Here is a 16,545-nt window from a genome sequence, read left to right as displayed (position 1 = left end):
CACTGGCTCTATCCCAATATCAGTAACTATAGTGGGTGAATATCATAATTTTTAGGCATAGGTCACATACCCATCCTTAAAGCAGGGATGAAGACAGCTCCACCTAAAACCCATTAATGAAGGAGGTGAAGGGCTTTCCAGCAGCAAATTGCATGGAAAACAAATTTTTGTTTTGCAATATTTGAAAATATATACACCAGAGGCAAAAATTGAAAAATATAAAAAAAAAAGAATCTTATGCTGATAAGATTATAAATTGTTTTCTGCTCTATTTTCTAAAGTTTTTATGTTGGATAATTTAAAATTGTATTGTTTTATATAACTATACATCAATCCTCATTATTTGCAGGCTCCGTATTTGCAATTCTGCCTGCTTTCTAAAAATTATTTGTTACCCCCAATATCAATATTTGCTGCACTTTCATAAGGCAATGCTCTGCCTTCTTGTTTCAGCTCTCGTACTGTAAAGAGGTATCCATTTTGTGATCTATTTAGTGCCACGTTTTTTCAGTACCTGATTTTATTGTTAAAAATGATGCCACCCTCCTCCATTCCACCAAAAGGGCCAGCAGTCTTAAGCTCAAGAAGGCAGAGATGTGCCTTAAGGAGAAAATCTGCTAGGTAAGCTTTGTTCAGGCAAGAGTTCTAGTGCTGTTGGTCATCAGCTCAGTGTTACTGAATCAATAGTATAGATCAAATAAAGTATCTTTAAACAGAAACATATATAAAAAAATAAGCTTTTGTACTGATTGATTAATGAAAATGTTGTGACCAAAGGTTTGTAGGAATCTAATTCTGCATTTCTTCTAGGAGCAAGGATTCAGAATTTGCTAATTTAGTGTTCACAATAATGTAGGAGAACATAATGACCATGAATAATGAGAACAGACTGTTAAGTATATACGTATTTTAAATAAATATAATAAATCGTATTTTCAATGAGTTTTATAAATGAATACAAGAAATAAATAAAAAAGGCAAATATAAGTATAAAAGGACAAAATTAACAATATAAAAGAGTAATTTCTTAAAGATATTTTAGCAACATAATCTATCCTTGAAATAAACATTCTAACCGGATGCCTGAGTGGCTCAGTTGGTTCAACGCCTGCCTTTGGTTCAGGTCATGGTCCCAGTCCTGGAATTGAGTCCCACATTGGGCTCGCTGCTCAGTGGGAAGCCTGCATCTGCCTCTCTCATGTGCCCTGCTTGTGTTCCCTCTCTCTGTCTCTCACTTTGTCAAATAAATAACAAATAAAATCTTTATTAAAAAAACCAATATTGATCTACATACATCAAAGCAGTAAGTAGCTGCAGAAACTTCTGAATAGTAAATTACCAGATTTAATATTTTTATTCATGTTGCTCATAATTACAGTCTATATATCAGATCTTCAATTAAAATCAATTATTGAAAATTCTGAAGAAATCTTTTAATATGAAAACAAGTTTCCAAATAAACCATCAAACTACAAATTTTCAACCTGCAGTGTCTCTGCTAATTAAATAGCCTTAAACCCTTGTGTACCCAAAGTACTTGTTTTAATTAATTTTGCCAATTATAACAACTTCTTGTTACAAAAGTTAAATCATAAAAATGTTTTATGGACTTGTAAATTTCAGCATTGCAAAGGTGTACCAGGCAATATATCAATAATGGTTACTCTTAGTGTCACCTTGGAAAATGAAGATCACTAGGGGTTAAGTAATCTTACTAGGAATATAATTATAATGCACATAAGAAATATCAGGCAATGATTCTAGTTCAAGAAAATTCTCTTCACATACAAAAATATATACTCTTTGGGAAAAAATGATATGTACTCCTCTGTAAATATATCAGTATGAACAGTATCTCAAACTTGGCATTAATTTATTCCCTGATAAATTTATTCCCTGATAAATTTCCTGATATTCCCCTCAGTCATTCTTTCTTTTTTTTTTAAAAGGCTTTTTTATTTGGAAGACAGAGTAAGAGTGCGAGTTGGGGATGTGCTGAGAGAGAGGGAGAGAGAATCCCAAGCAGACACCCCACTGAGCATGGAGCCCAATGCAGGGCTCGAACTTATGACCCAGGGATCATGACCTGAGCCAAAACCAAGAGTTGGATGCTCAAATGACTGAGCCATCCAAGTGTCCTCATTCTATTTTTTTCACAGATACTTAACTTCAAACCTCTCACAAGCCACACAAAAGTTCCGGGTGCTAGGGAAATAGCAGTGAATAAAAACAGATATAAGGGAGAGGAGTCAAGATGGCGGAGAAGTAGCAGGCTGAGACTACATCAGGTAGCAGGAGATCAGCTCGATAGCTTATCTAAACATTGCAAACACCTACAAATCCAACGGGAGATCGAAGAGAAGAAGAACAGCAACTCTAGAAACAGAAAATCAACCACTTTCTGAAAGGTAGGACTGGCGGAGAAGTGAGTCTAAAATGACGGGAAGATAGACCGCGGGGGGAGGGGCCGGCTCCCGGAAAGCGGCGGAGGAACGGAGCACAAAATCAGGACTTTAAAAAGTCTGTTCCACTGAAGGACATTGCTCCAGAGGCTAAACCAGGGTGAAGCCCACGTGGGGTCCGCGTGGCCCCAGGTCCTGCAGGGTCACAGAAGGATCGGGGGTGTCGGAGTGTCACAGAGCTCGCAGGTATTAGAACGGAGAAGCCAGCTACAGAGACAGAGCCGAGGACTGAACTCTCAGCTCGGGGTTACCTTGAACTGGTCCCGGGCTGGGTGAGCTCAGAGCGCGGCTAGAGACTGGGGATACGGGAGTGATTGGGTGCTGTCCTCTGGGGGCGCACTGAGGAGTGGGGTCCCAGGCTCTCAGCTCCTCCGGGCCGGAGACTAGGAGGCCGCCATTTCATTCCCGTCCTCCGGAACTCTACGGAAAGCATTCAGGGAACAGAAGCTCCCCAAAGCGAACCCGAGCCGATTACTTAGTCCCGCCACCGGTAAGGGCGGTGCAATCCCGCCTCGGGCAAAGACACTTGAGAGTCACTACAACAGGCCCCTCCCCCAGAAGATCAACAAAATATCCAGCCAGGACGAAGTTCATCTATGAAGGAAAGCAGGTTCAATTCCTAAGACAGCAGCGCAATTCCAGAGGAGGAGAAAGCAAAGCACGGAACTCATGGCTTTCTCCCCATGATTCTTTAGTCTTGCGGCTAATTCAATATTTTTTTCTTTTTTCAATTTTTTTTCTTTTTTCTTCTTCTGCTAAATTTTTTAAAACGTTTACCCTTTTCTTTTTTAACGTTTTTTGACTAGTTTATCTAAATATATATATTTTTTCTTTCTTTTTATATTTTTTCTTTGTTTTATTTTTTAAATTTTTTCTTTTTTTTTCTGAACCTCTTTTTATCCCCTTTCTCCCCCCCACAATTTGGGGTCTGTTCTGATTTGGTTACAGTGCATTTTTCTGGGGTCTTTGCCACCCTTTTAGTATTTTATTTGATCCTTCATATCCTCTTATCTGGACAAAATGACAAGGTGGAAAAAATCACCACAAACAAAAGAACAAGAGCCAGTACCGAAGGCTAGGGACCTAATCAACACAGACACTGGTAATATGTCAGATCAAGAGTTCAGAATGACGATTCTGAACATTCTAGCCGGGCTCGAAAAAGGGATGGAAGATATTAGAGAAACCCTCTCTGGAGATATAAAAGCCCTTTCTGGAGAAATTAAAGAACTAAAATCTAACCAAGTTGAAATCAAAAAAGCTATTAATGAGGTGCAATCAAAAATGGAGGCTCTCACTGCTAGGATCAATGAGGCAGAAGAAAGAATTAGTGATATAGAAGACCAAATGACAGAGAATAAGGAAGCCGAGCAAAAGAGGGACAAACAGCTACTGGACCACGAGGGGAGAATTCGAGAGATAAGTGACACCATAAGACGAAACAACATTAGAATAATTGGGATTCCAGAAGAAGAAGAAACAGAGAGGGGAGCAGAAGGTCTATTGGAGAGAATTATTGGAGAGAATTTCCCTAATATGGCAAAGGGAACAAGCATCAAAATCCAGGAGATGCAGAGAACCCCCCTCAAAGTCAACAAGAATAGGTCCACACCCCGTCACCTAATAGTAAAATTGACAAGTCTTAGTGACAAAGAGAAAATCCTGAAAGCAGCCTGAGGAAAGAAGTCTGTAACATACAATGGTAAAAATATTAGATTGGCAGCAGACTTATCCACAGAGACCTGGCAGGCCAGAAAGAGCTGGCATGATATATTCAGAGCACCAAACGAGAAAAACATGCAGCCAAGAATACTCTATCCAGCTAGGCTATCATTGAAAATAGAAGGAGAGATAAAAAGCTTCCAGGACAAACAAAAACTGAAAGAATTTGCAAACACCAAACCAGCTCTACAGGAAATATTGAAAAGGGTCCTCGAAGCAAAGAGAGAGCCTAAAAGTAGTAGATCAGAAAGGTACCAAGACAATATACAGTAATAGTCACCTTACAGGCTAATAATGGCACTAAATTCATATCTCTCAATAGTTACCCTGAATGTTAATGGGCTAAATGCCCCCATCAAAAGACACAGGGTATCAGAATGGATAAAAAAACAAAACCCATCAGTATGTTGCCTACATGAAACTCATTTTAGACGCGAAGACACCTCCAGATTTAAAGTGAGGGGGTGGAAAACAATTTACCATGCTAATGGGCATCAGAAGAAAGCTGGGGTGGCAATCCTTATATCAGATCAATTAGATTTTAAGCCAAAGACTATAATAAGAGATGAGGAAGGACACTATATCCTACTCAAAGGGTCTGTCCAACAAGAAGATCTAACAATTTTAAATATCTATGCCCCTAACGTGGGAGCAGCCAACTATATCAACCAATTAATAACAAAATCAAAGAAACACATCAATAATAATACAATAATAGTAGGGGACATTAACACTCCCCTCACTGAAATGGACAGATCATCCAAGCAAAAGATCAACAAGGAAATAAAGGCCTTAAATGACACCCTGGACCAGATGGACATCACAGATATATTCAGAACATTTCATCCCAAAGCAACAGAATACACATTCTTCTCTAGTGCACATGGAACCTTCTCCAGAATAGATCACATCCTGGGTCACAAATCAGGTCTCAATCTGTATCAAAAGATTAGGATCATTCCCTGCATATTTTCAGACCACAATGCTCTGAAGCTAGAACTCAATCACAAGAGGAAAGCTGGAAAGAACCCAAATACATGGAGACTAAACAGCGTCCTTCTAAAGAATGAATGGGTCAACCAGGAAATTAAAGAAGAATTGAAAAAATTCATGGAAACAAATGATAATGAAAACACAACGGTTCAAAATCTGTGGGACACAGCAAAGGCAATCCTGAGAGGAAAATATATAGCGGTACAAGCCTTTCTCATGAAACAAGAAAGGTCTCAAGTACACAACCTAACCCTACACCTAAAGGAGCTGAAGAAGGAACAAGAAAGAAACCCTAAACCCAGCAGGAGAAGAGAAATCATAAAGATCAGAGCAGAAATCAATGAAATAGAAACCAAAAAAAACAATAGAAAAAAATCAATGAAACTAGGAGCTGGTTCTTTGAAAGAATCAATAAGATTGATAAACCCTTGGCCAGACTCATCAAAAAGAAAATAGAAAGGACCCAAATCAATAAAATCATGAATGAAAGAGGAGAGATCACAACTAACACCAAAGAAATACAGACAATTATAAGAACATACTATGAGCAACTCTACGCCAACAAATTGGACAATCTGGAAGAAATGGATGCATTCCTAGAGACATATAAACTACCACAACTGAACCAGGAAGAAAGAGAAAACCTAACAGGCCCATAACCAGTAAGGAGATTGAAACAGTCAACAAAAATCTCCAAACAAACAAAAGCCCAGGGCCAGATGGCTTCCCAGGGGAATTCTACCAAACATTTAAAGAAGAACTCATTCCTATTCTCCTGAAACTGTTCCAAAAAATAGAAATGGAAGGAAAACTTCCAAACTCATTTTATGAGGCCAGCATCACCTTGATCCCAAAACCAGACAAGGATCCCACCAAAAAAGAGAACTACAGACCAATATCCTTGATGAACACAGATGCAAAAATTCTCGCCAAAATACTAGCCAATAGGATTCAACAGTACATTAAAAGGATTATTCACCACGATCAAGTGGGATTTATTCCAGGGCTGCAGGGTTGGTTCAACATCCGCAAATCAATCAATGTGATAGAACACATTAATAAAAGAAAGAACAAGAACCATATGATACTCTCAATAGATGCTGAAAAAGCATTTGACAAAGTACAGCATCCCTTCCTGATCAAAACTTTTCAAAGTGTAGGGATAGAGGGCACATACCTCAATATTATCAAAGCCATCTATGAAAAACCCACCGCAAATATCATTCTCAATGGAGAAAAACTGAAAGGTTTTCCGCTAAGGTCAGGAACACGGCAGGGATGTCCATTATCACCACTGCTATTCAACATAGTACTAGAAGTCCTAGCCTCAGCAATCAGACAACAAAAAGAAATTAAAGGCATCCAAATTGGCAAAGAAGAAGTCAAACTATCACTCTTCGCAGATGATATGATACTATATGTGGAAAACCCAAAAGACTCCACTCCAAAACTGCTAGAACTTGTCCAGGAATTCAGTAAAGTGTCAGGATATAAAATCAATGCACAGAAATCAGTTGCATTTCTGTACACCAACAACAAGACAGAAGAAAGAGAAATTAAGAAGTCAATCCCATTTACAATTGCACCCAAAACTATAAGATACCTAGGAATAAACCTAACCAAAGAGGCTAAGAATCTATACGCAGAAAATTATAAAGTACTCATGAAAGAAATTGAGGAAGACACAAAAACATGGAAATATGTTCCATGCTCCTGGATTGGAAGAATAAATATTGTGAAAATGTCTATGCTACCTAAAGCAATCTACACATTTAATGCAATCCCTATCAAAATACCATCCATTTTTTTCAAAGAAATGGAACAAATAATCCTAAAATTTATATGGAACCAGAAAAGACCTCAAATAGCCAAAGGAATATTGAAAAAGAAAGCCAAAGTTGGTGGTATCACAATTCTGGACTTCAAGCTCTATTACAAAGCTGTCATCATCAAGACAGCATGGTACTGGCACAAAATCAGACACATAGATCAGTGGAACAGAATAGAGAGCCCAGAAATCGACCCCCAACTCTATGGTCAACTAATCTTCGACAAAGCAGGAAAGAATGTCCAATGGAAAAAAGACAGCCTCTTCAATAAATGGTGCTGGGAAAATTGGATAGCCACATGCAGAAAAATGAAATTGGACCACTTCCTTACACCACACACAAAAATAGACTCAAAATGGATGAAGGACCCAACGTGAGAAAGGAATCCATCCAAATCCTTGAGGAGAACGCAGGCAGCAACCTCTTTGACCTCAGCCGTAGCAACATCTTCCTAGGAACATCGGAAAAGGCAAGGGAAGCAAGGGCAAAAATGAACTATTGGGATTTCATCAAGATCAAAAGCTTTTGCACAGCAAAGGAAACAGTTCACAAAACCAAAAGACAACTGACAGAATAGGAGAAGATATTTGCAAACGACATATCAGATAAAGGGCTAGTATCCAAAATCTATAAGGAACTTAGCAAACTCAACACCCAAAGAACAAACAATCCAATCAAGAAATGGGCAGAGGACATGAACAGACAGTTCTGCAAAGAAGACATCCAGATGGCCAACAGACACATGAAAAAGTGCTCCACGTCACTCGGCATCAGGGAAATACAAATCAAAACCACAATGAGATATCACTTCACACCAGTCAGAATGGCTAAAATTAACAAGTCAGGAAATGACAGATGCTGGCGAGGATGCGGAGAAAGGGGAACCCTCCTACAATGTTGGTGGGAAGGCAAGCTGGTGCAACCACTCTGGAAAACAGCATGGAGGTTCCTCATAATGTTGAAAATAGAACTACCCTATGACCCAGTAATTGCACTACTGGGTATTTACCCTAAAGATACAAACATAGTGATTTGAAGGGGCACGTGTACCCGAATGTTTATAGCAGCAATGTCTACAATAGCCAAACCATGGAAAGAACCTAGATGTCCATCAACAGATGAATGGATAAAGAAGATGTGGTATATATACACAATGGAATACTATGCAGCCATCAAAAGAAATGAAATCTTGCCATTTGCGACAGCGTGGATAGAACTAGAGGGTATCACGCTTAGTGAAATAAGTCAATCGGAGAAAGACAACTATCATATGATCTCCCTGATATGAGGACATGGAGAAGCAACATGGGCGGTTAGGGGGATAGGAGAAGAATAAATGAAACAAGATGGGATTGGGAGGGAGACAAACCATAAATGACTCTTAATCTCACAAAACAAACTGGGGGTTGCTGGGGGGAGGTGGGATTGGGAGAGGGGGAGGGGGTTATGGACATTGGGGAGGGTATGTGCTATCGTGAGTGATGTGAAGTGTGTAAACCTGGCGATTCACAGACCTGTACCCCTGGGGATAAAAATACATTATATGTTTATAAAAAAAAAATTTGGAAGGGGAGGCGAACCATAAGAGACTATGGACTCTGAAAAACAACCTGAGGGTTTTGAAGGGTCAGGGGTGGGAGGTTGGAGGAACAGGTGGTGGGTAATAGGGAGGGCACGTTTTGCATGGAGCACTGGGTGTTGTGCAAAAACAATGAATACTGTTACGCTGAAAAAATAAATAAAATGGTTTAAAAAAAAAACAGACATAAGCAGTGAATAAAAACAAACATAAACATGAGTTCCCTTCTAGTAAGAAGGGAAGTGGACAGTATATATAAGCAAATCAATAAATAAATAAGACAAAATTTCACGTTGCTGGATGCTTAAGGGAAAATGCTTTAAAAAAAAAAAAAACCAGGATGATATAAGAGAATGATATGCACTTTGGGGGAGATGAGGAGATGGTCAAGGAGGTTTACATGAAAGATGACATTTGACCTGAAACCTGAGAACTGAAGACACAGCCCATAAAGAGTCTTGAAAAGAAGAAAATCTGAGCCTATGTGAAGGACAAAAATGAGACCAGTATGACAGGTAGTAAGTGCAGGCAGGATTTCTGGTACAGATCTAGTATCAATTAGAAAAAAGGCAGAAAACCTAATAGAAAAATAGCCAAGAAGACTTAAATAGGTACTTCATAAAAGAGTTAATCCATACGACCAATAAATATGAAAGGTCCTCAACTTAAGAGTCATAAAGGAAATGCAAATTAAAAGTACAATGACATACCACTGCAAACTTACCAGCAAAGTCAATGTTAAAAGGAGTGACACGCCAAGTATTAGCAAGGATACAAATGAACTTGAACTTTCATACACAGCTGGCTGGGTTGCCAATTGGTATGTCCACTGTAAATTAACTCTTCACTATCTACTAAATTTGAACATATGTACTTCTAGGTATATATATGACACAAATATCTATATCTAATATCTATATCTACCTATCTCAATAGGTAAATTCAAGATATAGTCAATATTTGTAGCCCAAAACTATAAACTCAAGAATCTATAAACTGCAGAACAGGAAATGAAATATGATGTACTCACATATTAAAATAATATACAGCAAAAAAATGAACAAACTTCTGCTACACAAAACTTGAGTGGATCTCAGAAACATACCAAAAGAAGTCTGATTTAAAAAATACATATTATTTGATTCTATTTATTTTTATTTATCTATTTACCATTTTAGAAATTTTATTTGTTTAACAGAGAGACACACAATGAGAAAGGGAACACAAGCAGGGGGAGTGGGAGAGGGAGAGGGAGAGACAGGCTTCTTGCTGAACAGGGAGCACGATGAAGGGCTCGATCTCAGGACTCTCGAATCATGACCTGAGTGGAAGGCAGATGCTTAATGCCTGAGCCACCCAGGCACCCCTTGATTCCATTTAAATAGTTTTTAAAAAAGTGGAACAAATTCGCAGTGTTAAAAGTTAAGATAGTAGTTAGTTTTGGATCAAAGGGATCTAATGATTGAGAGTGGCCATGACATAGCTTCTCTGGGGCAGGTAATGTTCTTCAAAGATCCTAGTAATTGTGTCAGATAATGAGTGAGAAGAAGAGATTCACTAATACCCTGCATGTGGTTATATACGTACACTTACTTTGGGATAATTTGTGAGTTCATCTACAACTTTCACCTTTTTTTGTATGAATGGTAAAATTCAACAAAGTTTATATTTTCAAACTTTATTATATTATAGTAAAAAACAGATTTAAGAAAAGAGATAATGTTTTAGTCTTGATAGAAATCAGGCACTAAGAAAAGGGGACTGATTCCATATGTTCTGGAGGTGAAATAGGTAGAACTCACTGATGTATTTTGTGTAGGGAACAAGGGAAAGGTAGTGATCAACACTGACTATTAAGATTTCAGCCTAAGTAACTGGATCAAAGTTGGTGATTTTATGTTTCCAGAGAGACAGAGCAGTTGATTGTATTAGATATTGCTTATTTGAGTAAGAGGAACAGAGAAATTGACACTGGATTTAAACATGGAAGTCATCGATGATCAATGAACAACAGTAAGTCAGAGGTAGAGATGAAAACCTCATTGGAGCATGCTAAAGTGAAATTATGAAGGAAATGGAGAAAACAATTTTAGCCAACTCTGAGTCGGTTTCTGGGTTGTTTTTTTTTTTTTTTTCCATTCTGTGAATTAGGAGGACAGAAATGCAAGAAAAGAGCAAGGTGGAAAGTATTATGAGCAGAGTAAGTTATGACAAATGTTCTACAAATGGTTGAAGAGAAGGAATCTGGTATAAAAACATAAGCTTCACTTACTTAATAGTCTTGGTAGAAGATAAGGCCTCATCGACCATGATTTGCCTTTCCTGTCACCCCAGAACTAGAAGCCACTTTTTAAGAAACCTCTTGATATATTACTTGCACAACAAATAGTCCTGGATTCCTTAATGATGTTCAAGTGTTGTCTGGTTCTAATAACATTCAGCATGAATCAAAAAATGTTTTGGACACAGAGAGATATTTTCCTTCTGAACTTTTATTTTAATGATCAATTTTAATTAAAAATATTTATTGTACAAAATAAGATTTTAGAAAAAAACAAAAGAAAAACCATTCCCAACTGATATGCAGAGAAGAACTCATAGTAACATTCTGAGGAGTTAAGTTTTTTGTTCTTAACTTTAGGAATCTTATCATCATTCTATATTTCTGTTCTTCTGGATATGTGACAAAATCAACCCCTACATGTTCAAACTACTATTTATCTTTTCAACTACTTGAGGCCAAGAGCATTCCTAACAAATACAGGCTTGATCTCTGATTTCTTGCATCTGAGCTGCTGATTCTTATGGGAAATTATGTAGTCATGCCTATCGGTACACAACATATTCAAAGATTCCAACTTCAGAGGAGCTGTTAGCACATCTTCAAGGCTATCCTTTTTATTCTTTCTCTTTCCTCTTGAATCTGCACAGTTATTGTTTTAAACCTTTATAAATAAATCCTAGACCACCTTCCTCATTCTCAAAAGATAAACTTGCCTCCTACTTTACAGGGAAATCTCCATCACTTCTCATCATAATACCCAAAAATCTTACCTAAAACTGCTCTCTTGCATATTTGCTGCAGTTTTAAATTCTGACTCTATTCTTTTGTTGTTTTTGGTTCTGAAATAGTTCCTGAGGGTTTGCTGTGAGCCAGACATAATGCTTAGGCAAAGACAAAATCCCTCTCCTCAAGAAATGTTAAACATTAAGCATTAGGAGACAAATGGAGAATGCTATGGAAGCAGATGTGGCACGCTAAGGCTTTAGGTAGAAGGTGTTAGGCCAGGTTTAGGTGATGTCTAAACCAATCTAAGAAATGGTAAGTTCGGGGTCAAAGTTCCTATTCCTTTACATACCTCCTAACATATTGTATTACAATTTGTTTGATGAAGTCCTCTACAAGCTAATGAAAGTCCACTTCGGGCAAGGTTTTTATCTATCTTGTTAACCACTGTATCCCAGCATCTAAAAAAGTTTCTATCAAAGAAAAGCACTGAATCTTTAGAGTATTATAAAATAATGGAGATAATATGAACTTCAGAATTAAGACTGTCCCAGGCAGTGTTGATATTCAAAATATTTAACAACCAGAATGACTGTGTGTATCAACTAAATATCTTCGTCTGTAGCTCTGGGTTTAAATTCTGGCTCCATTTCCTGAGATTTTTAAATTAAGGCAAGTCAGTTAAAAGGTCTGAATATCATTTTATCATCTGAACATGTTGATCACAATAATACTTAATTCATAGGATGGTTTCAGTGATAAAATGAAACAGCATATAAAACAACCCATTTCAGGGGTGCCTGGGTGGCTCAGTGGGTTAAAGCCTCTGCCTTCAGCTCAGGTCATGATCCCAGGGTCCTGGGATCGAGCCCCGCATCGGGCTCTCTGCTCAGTGAGCAGCCTGCTTTCCTCTCTCTCTGCCTGCCTCTCTGCCTACTTGTGATCTCTCTCTGTCGAATAAACATTAAAAACAACAACAACAACAACAACAACCCATTTCAGTATCTGACACACAAAAGAAATGTAATAAATGTCTGATTCCCTTTCTACACTGCTTTTAAGTAAGCTCTATTTGGAGTGGGACAGAATATTAAAACATGCAGAAACCAAAGTGGAATGAGTGTACTCCAATTATTTCATCTTTCCTTAAGGATTTTTCTCAGATGCTTATTAACAACTAATTTAGTTTACTTCTAAACTTTAAAGCATTTTTCATTTATCTTTTGAGAGAGAGAATGTGCAAAAGCACGGAATGAGTGGTGGTCACTGAAGGAAAGAAGCTTAAGTAGGCTCCACCCACCAGCACAGAGCCTCATGTAGGGCTGGATCTCAGGACCCTGAGCCTAAATCAAGAGTCAGACACTTAACTGACTAAACCACCCAGGTGCCCCTGCTTCTATACGTTAAAATGCATTTTATCCTTAATCTTCTCTGTGAAGTAAGTTTAACATTTGCTGTTCATTCATTTACCTAATTTGTGCCTATCTGTCAACCTTAGATTGTACTTAATGATTCAACAGAAATTTATTAAGGGCCTATTATCTATGCAAAATTGTAATTTAGCTTTATCATTCATGGACTAGTTTATGCAGATACTTCTGGATAGATTCTGGCTTAATAAATGCTCCAAGATGCTTAATAGATATTCTCTTTCCTTTTTCTTTTGTTTTAATAATGAAGATAACTAATGAATTTCATCCCAAATCAGAAATTAAAGTTGAAGGCAAAGAAAGAGCTTCTGGCAGAATTAAAAACTGGTATCTTTTGCAGCAACTATATTCTTCAGCTTTAAATTTTTTAAGGGAAGAGTTAACAAATAATTAGAGATCTAATAAATTGTGCTAAATGCTAACTTCAAATCTTAGTAATTGGTTTAAGTCTATATTGGTTACAATTATCTCAGTTTATTCAGTATAGTGAGACTTGCCAGCATAAAATAACAGCCCTAACAAGGATAATCACAATTAAGTTCTTCAGATAAGCTACCAAGTATAATAGTGCTATAAATGGATTAGAATTATATCTGTAGGCTGAGCAAAGAGAGCATTGATTTCAGATGGGCTTGGTTATGTCTCCCTACGTGTACCCATTCTCAACTGACTTTTCTCTAAGCTATTTGCACAGAAGTCATATAGCTGATTTGCTTAAACGTAAAATTTTGTTCCATTAACCTGAAAGAACAATCTTTAATTAAGTTCACCATTTCCCTCAAATCGCAAGGCACAAGAATAGACTCTCAAGCTAGTCTAATTAGAGAATTTCAACTTGTTATTCGAAATGATTTATACATTGTCATTTGTGTTCCTCATTTTAGAAATAAGTGTCATAATTCTAATAAAGCGTGATGACTTTCTTACACTGGGTGCTAGTGAGTAACTACATAATTACTGTTTCAAGAATCACTAAACAAGTATTGAGAAAATCAATCACGAGTTTTAAAATGAGAACGTGAAAACAAGTAATTTTAAATTGCATAATGTAAAACTGAGAACATGCTTCTTCAACATATCACATCTAAATTTGCAAAGTAAACATGACACACTGAGAATAGGAATAAGTTTGGGATTCTTACCCTGGAAAGAAACAATCTAAAGCTTTTTCCCAGTTTGTCCAATTTTCAGTTTCTTTAGAGTGGGTGGGTCCTTTGTTCTTCTGGCCTTAGAAGAAACCCTGGATTGCCTGTCTTTCTGCATGATGAAATGAAGAAGACAAGGAGGCACATTAGTTTCATAAAAGACTTCCAGAAATCTTCCTCTATCTATTCAACCTCCATCTTACATTTAGACCTTCATAGCCTTGCCATCATCTTTCTAAGAAGATTGATTCCCAGCTCCACTGTGAAGTCTCTCTAATATATTCTGTGCTGAAACTTCCTGGGCTCTACTTCTTTTGAAATGTTTATACTTAGTTTCTTTCAGAATATTTATTGTAATCTTTTATCCACTGATGACTCCCTCTTTCCTTTTCTGTTATGTGTATATTTTATTTTTTAACTGTAATTTTAATGGAAGGAAAAAACAAATAAATCGGGCTGTAATCCGGAACAATTTGCTTTCTTACCAACACATGTGAACATTTCCCACGTCATTTATGTTATATATTATTTAAGCATAGGCATGATTTAATTTTAAAGCTGTTCTTTACTCCTCAGTCATGTTATTTTAGATATGTCAAATGAAATTTAAAGTAAAGATCACAGTATTTTTCCAAGATTGCAGTCACTAGATGATTCTTTGTATTTTATTAGTGATTGATTTAGAGACCTTCACTTCCCTATTTTTTTCTTTTGTTGCCTGTGCTTTTGTTACCATGTCCAAAAACTCACAGCCAAATCCTATGCCATGAGGTTTTCCCCTATGTTTCTTCTAGGAATGTTATAGTGTTAGCTCTTACAATTTAAGGCTTTGATCAATTTTTACTTAATTTTTGTATATGGTAGGAAGGGTCCAACTTCATTGTTATGCATGTGGATACTCAGTTTTCCCAAAACCAACACCATTGGTTGAAAAAACTGCCCTTTTCCGTTCAATGGTCTTGGCATCTTTGCTGAAAATCATTTGACCACTTGTATGAAGGTTTTGAGGGGGCTCTCTATTCCACTGGTTTATATGTATGTCTTTATGTCAATGACGTACTGTTTTGATTGTGTAGTTCTGTAATATGTTTTAAATTTAGCAAATGTGAAACCTCCAGTTTGTTCCACTTTCTTAAGACTGTTTTGGATTCAGGGATTCCCTTGAGATTCCATATTAATGTTAACATAAATATCTTCCATTTATTTTTTATTTCTGAGGATAGCCATCCTAGGGGGTGTGATGTTAATAATTCTAATTGCAATCATCTATTTTTTTTTTCATTCTATCAGTTAGTGAAGGAGGGAAGTTCAAATCTTCTAGTAGTGTGTGTTTATCTCTTAGTTCATATACTGTGAAGCTGTTTTATTAGACGAAGAGTTTTTTTTAATCTTCTGGTGGAATTAATACTTTTTTTTCTGAAAATCTGCTATGGCTCATGGTAATATTTTATATCAGGCTATTTTCTACTTCAGCTTAGTTTATTCAAGATTGGTATTTTTGTATCCTTTGCTATTTTCCACAGATCTTTTATTATCAGCATTTTTCTTAATCCAACATGGCAGTCTTTGAGCAGTCTGTGTACACTTAACGTAATATTGATATATTTGGTTTTCAATATATCATCCTCCAGTATTCAAAGCAATAAAATGAATGTCATTCAAATCTATTTTTCTGAAACTTTTTATTAAGATATCATTAGAAGTGACCACAATTATTAACAGTATGTATTATCAATATTTAAAATTTCTATTATTTTTTCAGAAAAAAAGGAGAAGTGAGACTGACATAATCTAGGTCATGTAAGGTAAAAGCACACTCTCTTAACTAAAGGAACATTTCATAGATACATCATATAAATATGCCTAATGCTACATTTTATAGTTGACAATTTCCTTATTGCTCTATATTTCTCTTCTGAAAAAAGTGAATAAACCTGTCTCACAGATTCTGTAAAGATGAAAGATATTTATAATCTTTTAAAGATTTTCTGTTGCTTTATTTTTAGAGAACAGGATTATGGAATAGTATGCTGATTCATTTAATATCAAGATGAGTAGGGGCGCCTGGGTGGCTCAGTGGGTTAGGCCGCTGCCTTCGGCTCAGGTCATGATCTCAGGGTCCTGGGATCGAGTCCCACATCGGGCTCTCTGCTCAGAAGGGAGCCTGCTTCCCTCTCTCTCTCTCTCTCTGCCTGCCTCTCTGCCTACTTGTGATCTCTCTCTGTCAAATAAATAAATAAAAAAAAAATCTTAAAAAAAAAAAAAAATCAAGATGAGTAAAATTTTTCCTCAGGCCTCTTCCACTTTTCCTCAACCCAAGCCATTATTTTCCCCCAAAGATCTCCACATGCATATATTTTTTTCACATGCATATTTTT

At 36.9% G+C, this 16,545-nt stretch overlaps 1 protein-coding gene across 2 annotated transcripts in view; it reads right to left on the bottom strand.

Annotated features, from left to right (window-relative positions):
- The window catches only part of ZCWPW2 (zinc finger CW-type and PWWP domain containing 2), a 136,958-nt gene that overhangs the window by 115,485 nt on the left and 4,928 nt on the right, over positions 1-16,545 (bottom strand). For both annotated transcript variants that reach the window (XM_046003579.1, XM_046003578.1), the window contains exon 2: positions 14,165-14,279. The gene's annotated coding sequence lies outside the window, so the exon portion shown is untranslated. The remainder of the gene's footprint in view (positions 1-14,164; positions 14,280-16,545) is intronic.

Source organism: Meles meles, chromosome 4 (assembly GCF_922984935.1).
Source record: "Meles meles chromosome 4, mMelMel3.1 paternal haplotype, whole genome shotgun sequence".
NCBI classification, from domain to species: domain Eukaryota; kingdom Metazoa; phylum Chordata; class Mammalia; order Carnivora; family Mustelidae; genus Meles; species Meles meles.
Note: the sequence above shows the minus strand (reverse complement) of the source record. Positions and strands in the feature narration are given on the sequence as shown.